Here is a 6,383-nt window from a genome sequence, read left to right as displayed (position 1 = left end):
CCAGAGTCTCTGGGTTCGCGCCCAGGCTCTGTCGCAGCCGGCCGCGACCGGCACAATTGGGCTAGCGTCGTCCGGGTTAGGGAGGGTTTGGCCGGTAGGGATATCCTTGTCTCATCGCGCTCCAGCGACTCCTGTGGCGGGCCGGGCGCAGTGCGCGCTAACCAAGGGGGCCAGGTGCACGGTGTTTCCTCCGACACATTGGTGCGGCTGGCTTCCGGGTTGGAGGCGCGCTGTGTTAAGAAGCAGTGCGGCTTGGTTGGGTTGTGCTTCGGAGGACGCGTGGCTTTCGACCTGATGTATTTGGCATGTCGTTTTAGAAGCTCTGGTTTTAGCTCCTAGATATATCCGGCTCTGTTTTTATTCGATATAGGCTTTAAAGACATCATAATCTTGTTATTTTAAACCGACTTATATCAGTTTATGTCAGTATATTGCGGGTATTTCCTTTTCTGACGTTGTAGAAAGTTGGGTATCTCTCTTTCGCATGCCATTGTTTACTGCTAATTGCAACGTGGAAGAGGACGTTCTCCAACCCAGCAACGATTATTTTGGACAAAGGACACCTATCCCAAGATTCTGATGCGAGGTCATCAAAAAGTAAGAACTATTTATGCTGATAATTCATTGTTCTGTTGAAAATAGTCAAATGCATAAGACGCCATTACGTGCAGTGTAGCCAGAAATCTTGCTTGTTTGTAGGTGACCAAATACTTATTTTCCACCATAATTTGCAAATAAATTCATTAAAAATCCTACAATGTGATTTTCTGGATTTTTTTTCTCATTTTGTCTGTCATAGTTGAAGTGTACCTATGATGAAAATTACAGGCCTCTCTCATCTTTTTAAGTGGGAGAACTTGCACAATTGGTGGCTGACTAAATACTTTTTTGCCCCACTGTACATACATACATACATACATACAGTACATACATGCATATAAATACACACACACATATATATATATGCACACACACACATCTTTTAAAAATATATTTTCCTTTATTATTTTCCGCTAACCCTACCACCCCTCCCCTAATTGGAGTAAACTAATGAACAACAACAATTAGGCTTCCACTTCCAGCTTATACATACTATATACATGTTACGGACACATTCTATTTTACAATAGTTATTTTGTTTGTTTTTAGTCCTGTCCTTCCTCTACCCTCAGCCTCTCTCATCTATTTCTGATGTCCATTCAATTTGATTTATATTTGCCATACGTTTCTAACTGTGCTGTTTCACAAAAGTTCTGAACCTACAGTATATACATTTTACAGACACAGTATATTTTACATTTGTTATCTTGTTGTTATTAGTCCCACCCTTCAGCTCCATTCAACCCCTCCCATCTATCTCTTAACATCATCCATATTGCATTTATATTTGCCATATATTTTTCAACTCTGCTGTGATGTTTCACAAAAGTTCTGAACCTTTATATTCTCATTGTTTCTACAGATTGTAAATTAAGATAAATTTTTTTGCTAAAATAATTATTACATTATTGATCGATTGACTATGACTTTATTCCCCTTCTTTCCCAATGAAGTCCACAGGACTTCTGTTATGGGGTAAGGAACACATATTTTTATTTTATTTTTTTATTTCACCTTTATTTAACCAGGTAGGCTAGTTGAGAACAAGTTCTCATTTGCAACTGCGACCTGGCCAAGATAAAGCAAAGCAGTTCGACACATACAACAACACAGAGTTACACATGGAATAAACAAACATACAATCAATAATAGAGTAGAAAAATCTATATACAGCATGTGCAAATGAGGTAGGATAAGAGAGGTAAGGCAATAAATAGACCATGGTGGCGAAGTAATTACAATATAGCACTGGAATGGTAGGATGTGCAGAAGATTAATGTGCAAGTTGAGATACTGGTGTGCAAAGGAGCAAGATAAATAAATTAATACAGTATGGGGATGAGGTAGATTGGATGGGCTATTTACAGATGAGCTATGTACAGGTGCAGTGATCTGTGAGCTGTTCTGACAGCTGGTGCTTAAAGCTAGTGAGGGAGGTAAGAGTCTCCAGTTTCAGAGATTTTTGCAGTTCGTTCCAGTCATTGGCAGCAGAGAACTGGAAGGAGAGGCGGCCAAAGGAAGAATTGGCTTTGGGGGTAGCCAGTGAGATATACCTGCTGAAGCGTGTGCTACAGGTGGGTGCTGCTATGGTGACCAGTGAGCTGAGATAAGGCGGGGCTTTACCTAGCAGAGACTTGTAGATGACCTGGAGCCAGTGGGTTTGGCGACGAGTATGAAGCGAGGGCCAGCCAACAAGATCATACAGGTCGCAGTGGTGGGTAGTATATGGGGCTTTGGTGACAAAACGGATGGCACTGCGATAGACTGCATCCAGTTTGTTGAGTATAGTGTTGGAGGCTATTTTGTAAATGACATCGCCGAAGTCGAGGATCGGTAGGATGGTCAGTTTTACGAGGGTATGTTTGGCAGCCTGAGTGAAGGACGCTTTGTTGCGAAATAGGAAGCAGATTCTAGATTTGATTTTGGATTGGAGATATTTAATGTGAGTCTGGAAGGAGAGTTTACAGTCTAACCAGACACCTAGGTATTTGTAGTTGTCCACATATTCTAAGTCAGAACCGTCCAGAGTAGTGATGCTGGACAGGTGGGCAGGTGCGGGCAGCGATCAGTTGAAGAGCATGCATTTAGTTTTACTTGCATTTAAGAGCATTTGGAGGCCACGGAAGGAGAGTTGTATAGCATTGAAGCTCATCTGGAGGTTAGTTAACACAGTGTCCAACGAAGGGCCAGAAGTATACAGAATGGTGTCGTCTGCGTAGAGGTGGATCAAAGAATCACCAGCAGCGAGAGCAACATCATTGATGTATACAGAGAAGAGAGTCAGCCCGAGAGTTGAACCCTGTGGCATCCCTATAGAGACTGCCAGAGGTCCGGACAACAGGCCCTCCGATTTGACATACTGAACTCTATCGGAAAAGTAGTTGGTGAACCAAGCGAGGCAATTATTTGAGAAACCAAGGCTGTTGAATCTGCCAATAAGAATGTTGTGATTGACAGAGTCGAAAGCCTTAGCCAGGTCGATGAATACGGCTGCACAGTAATGTCTCTTATCGATGGCGGTTATGATATCGTTTAGGACCTTGAGCGTGGCTGAGGTGCACCCATGACCAGCTCTGAAACCAGATTGCATAGCGGAGAAGGTACGGTGAGATTCGAAATGGTCGGTAATCTGTTTGTTAACTTGGCTTTCAAAGACTTTAGAAAGGCAGGGTAGGATAGATATAGGTCTGTAGCAGTTTGGGTCTAGAGTGTCTCCCCCTTTGAAGAGTGGGATGACCGCGACAGCTTTCCAATCTATGGGAATCTCAGACGATATGAAATAGAGGTTGAACAGGCTAGTAATAGGGGTTGCAATAATTTCGGCAGATAATTTTAGATAGAGAGGGTCCAGATTGTCTAGCCCGGCTGATATGTAGGGGTCCAGAATTTGCAGCTATCTGGATTTGGGTGAAGGAGAAGTGGGGGAGGTTTGGGCATGTGGCTGTGGGGAGCACAGGGCTGTTGACCGGGGTATGGATAGCCAGGTGGAAAGCATGGCCAGCCGTAGAAAAATGCTTATTGAAATTCTCAATTATTGTGGATTTATCGGTAGTGACAGTGTTTCCTAGCCTCAGTGTAGTGGGCAGCTGGGAGGAGGTGCTCTTATTCTCCATGGACTTTACAGTGTCCCAGAACTTTTTTGAGTTTGTACTAGAGGATACAAATTTCTGTTTGAAAAAGCTAGCCTTAGCTTTCCTAACTGCCTGTGTATATTGGTTCCTAACTTCCCTAAAAAGTTGCATATCACAGGGGCTATTCGATGCTAATGCAGAACGCCACAGGATGTTTTTGTGCTGGTCAAGGGCAGACAGGTATGGAGTGAACCAAGGGCTATATCTATTCCTAGTTCTACATTTTTTGAACGGAGCATGTTTATTTAAGATGGTGAGGAAGGCACTTTTAAAGAATAACCAGGCATCCTCTACTGACGGGATGAGGTCAATGTCCTTCCAGGATACCCCGGCAAGGTCAATTAGAAAGGCCTGTTCGCAGAAGTGTTTTAGGGAGCGTTTGACAGTGATGAGGGGTGGTCGTTTGACCACAGACCCATTATGGATGCAGGCAATGAGGCAGTGATCACTGAGATCTTGGTTGAAAACAGCAGAGGTGTATTTGGAGGGCAAGTTAGTTAGGATGATATCTATGAGGGTGCCCGTGTTTACGGATTTGGGGTTGTACCTGGTAGGTTCATTGATAATTTGTGTGAGATTGAGGGCATCAAGCTTAGATTGTAGGATGGCCGGGGTGTTAAGCATATCCCAGTTTAGGTCACCTAGCAGCACGAGCTCAGAAGATAGATGAGGAGCAATCAATTCACATATGGTGTCCAGGGCACAGCTGGGGGCAGAGGGTGGCCTATAGCAAGCGGCAACGGTGAGACTTGTTTCTGGAAAGGGGAATTTTTAAAAGTAGAAGCTCAAATTCTTTTGGTACAGACCTGGATAGTAAGATAGAACTCTGCAGGCTATCTCTGCAGTAGATTGCAACACCACCCCCTTTGGCAGTTCTATCTTGGCGGAAAATGTTATAGTTAGGGATGGAAATTTATGGGGTTTTGGTGGTTTTCCTAAGCCAGGATTCAGACACGGCTAAGACATCCGGGATGGCAGAATGTGCTAAAGCAGTGAATAAAGCAAACTTGGGGAGTAGGCTTCTAATGTTAACATGCATGAAACCAAGGCTTTTGCGGTTACAGAAGTCAACAAATGAGAGCACCTGGGGAGTAGGAGTGGAGCTAGGCACAGCAGGTCCTGGATTAACCTCTACATCACCAGAGGAACAGAGGAGAAGTAGGATAAGGGTACGGCTAAAGGCTATAAGAACTGGCCGTCTAGCACGTTCGGAACAGAGAGTAAAGGGAGCAGGTTTCTGGGCACGATAGCATAGATTCAAGGCATAATGTACAGACAAAGGTATGGTAGAAAGAGAGTACGTTGGAGGTAAACCTAGGCATTGAGTAATGAAGAGAGAGATATAGTCTCTAGAGACGTTTAAACCAGGTTATATCATCGCATAAGTGGGAGGTGGAACAACATGGATGGTTAAGGCATATTGAGCGGGGCTATAGGCTCTACAGTGAAATAAGACAGTAATCACTAACCAGGACAGTAATGGATAAGGCATATTGATATTAGGGAGAGGTATGCGTACCCAAGTGATCGTATGGATCCAGTGAGTGGTTGGGCTGGCTGGGGACACGGCGATTCAGACAGTTAGCAGGCCGGTGCTAGCAATTTGATCAATTGAATATTGGATCAATTTAATATTTGATCAGGAAACGAGTCAGTTGCGTAACTAGTACCAGATACTGTAGGTTTCATGTAAGGTGTAAGGTTTGGTCACTGGGATATAAGGTGCCTTCAGAAAGTATTCAAACCCCTTGACTTTTTCCACATTTTGTTGTGTTACAGCCTGAATTTAAAATGTGATTAAATTGAGATGTTATGTCACTGGCCTACACACAATACCACAAAATGTCAAAGTGGAATTATGTTTTAAGATTTTTTACAAATGAATTAAAAATGAAAAGTTGAAATGTCTTGAGTTAATAAGTATTCAACTCCTTTGCTATGGCAAGCCAAAATAAATTCACGATTAAAAATGAATGTGCTTAACAAGTCAGATAATAATTTGAAAGGACTCCATAAATCAAATTAAGTTTATTCATTACATACACATATTTAGCAGATGTTATTGCGGGTGTAGCAAATTGCTTGTGTTTCTAGCTCCAACAGTGCATTAGTATCTAACGATTGACAATAATAAACACACATCTAAAAGTAAAAGAATAGAATACATATATACAGTACCAGTCAAAAGTTTGGACACACCTACTCATTCGATGGTTTTTCTTTATTTTTACTTTTTTCAACATTGTAGAATAATAGTAAAGAAATCAAAAATATGAAATAACACATATGGAATCATGTAGTAACCAAAAGTGTTAAACAAATCAAAATCAACTTTTAGATTCTTCAAAGTAGCCACCCTTTGCCCTGATGACAGCTTTGCACACTATTGGCATTCTCTCAACAAGCTTCATGAAGAATTATTTTCCAACAGTCTTGAAGGAGTTCCCACATATGCTGAGCACTTGTTGGCTGCTTTTCCTTCACTCTGTGGTCCAACTCATCCCAAACCATCTCAATTGGGTTGTGAGGTTGGGCGATTGTGGAGGCCAGGTCATCTGATGCAGCACTCCATCACTCTCCTTCTTGGTCAAATAGCCCTTATACAGCCTGCAGGTGTGTTGGGTTATTGTCCTGTTGAAAAACAAATGATAG

The sequence above is a fragment of the Salvelinus namaycush genome, chromosome 21 (assembly GCF_016432855.1).
Source record: "Salvelinus namaycush isolate Seneca chromosome 21, SaNama_1.0, whole genome shotgun sequence".
In the NCBI taxonomy this organism is placed as follows: Eukaryota; Metazoa; Chordata; class Actinopteri; order Salmoniformes; family Salmonidae; genus Salvelinus; species Salvelinus namaycush.
The sequence above is the reverse complement of the archived record's forward strand: the minus strand, read 5'-3'. Positions refer to the sequence as shown.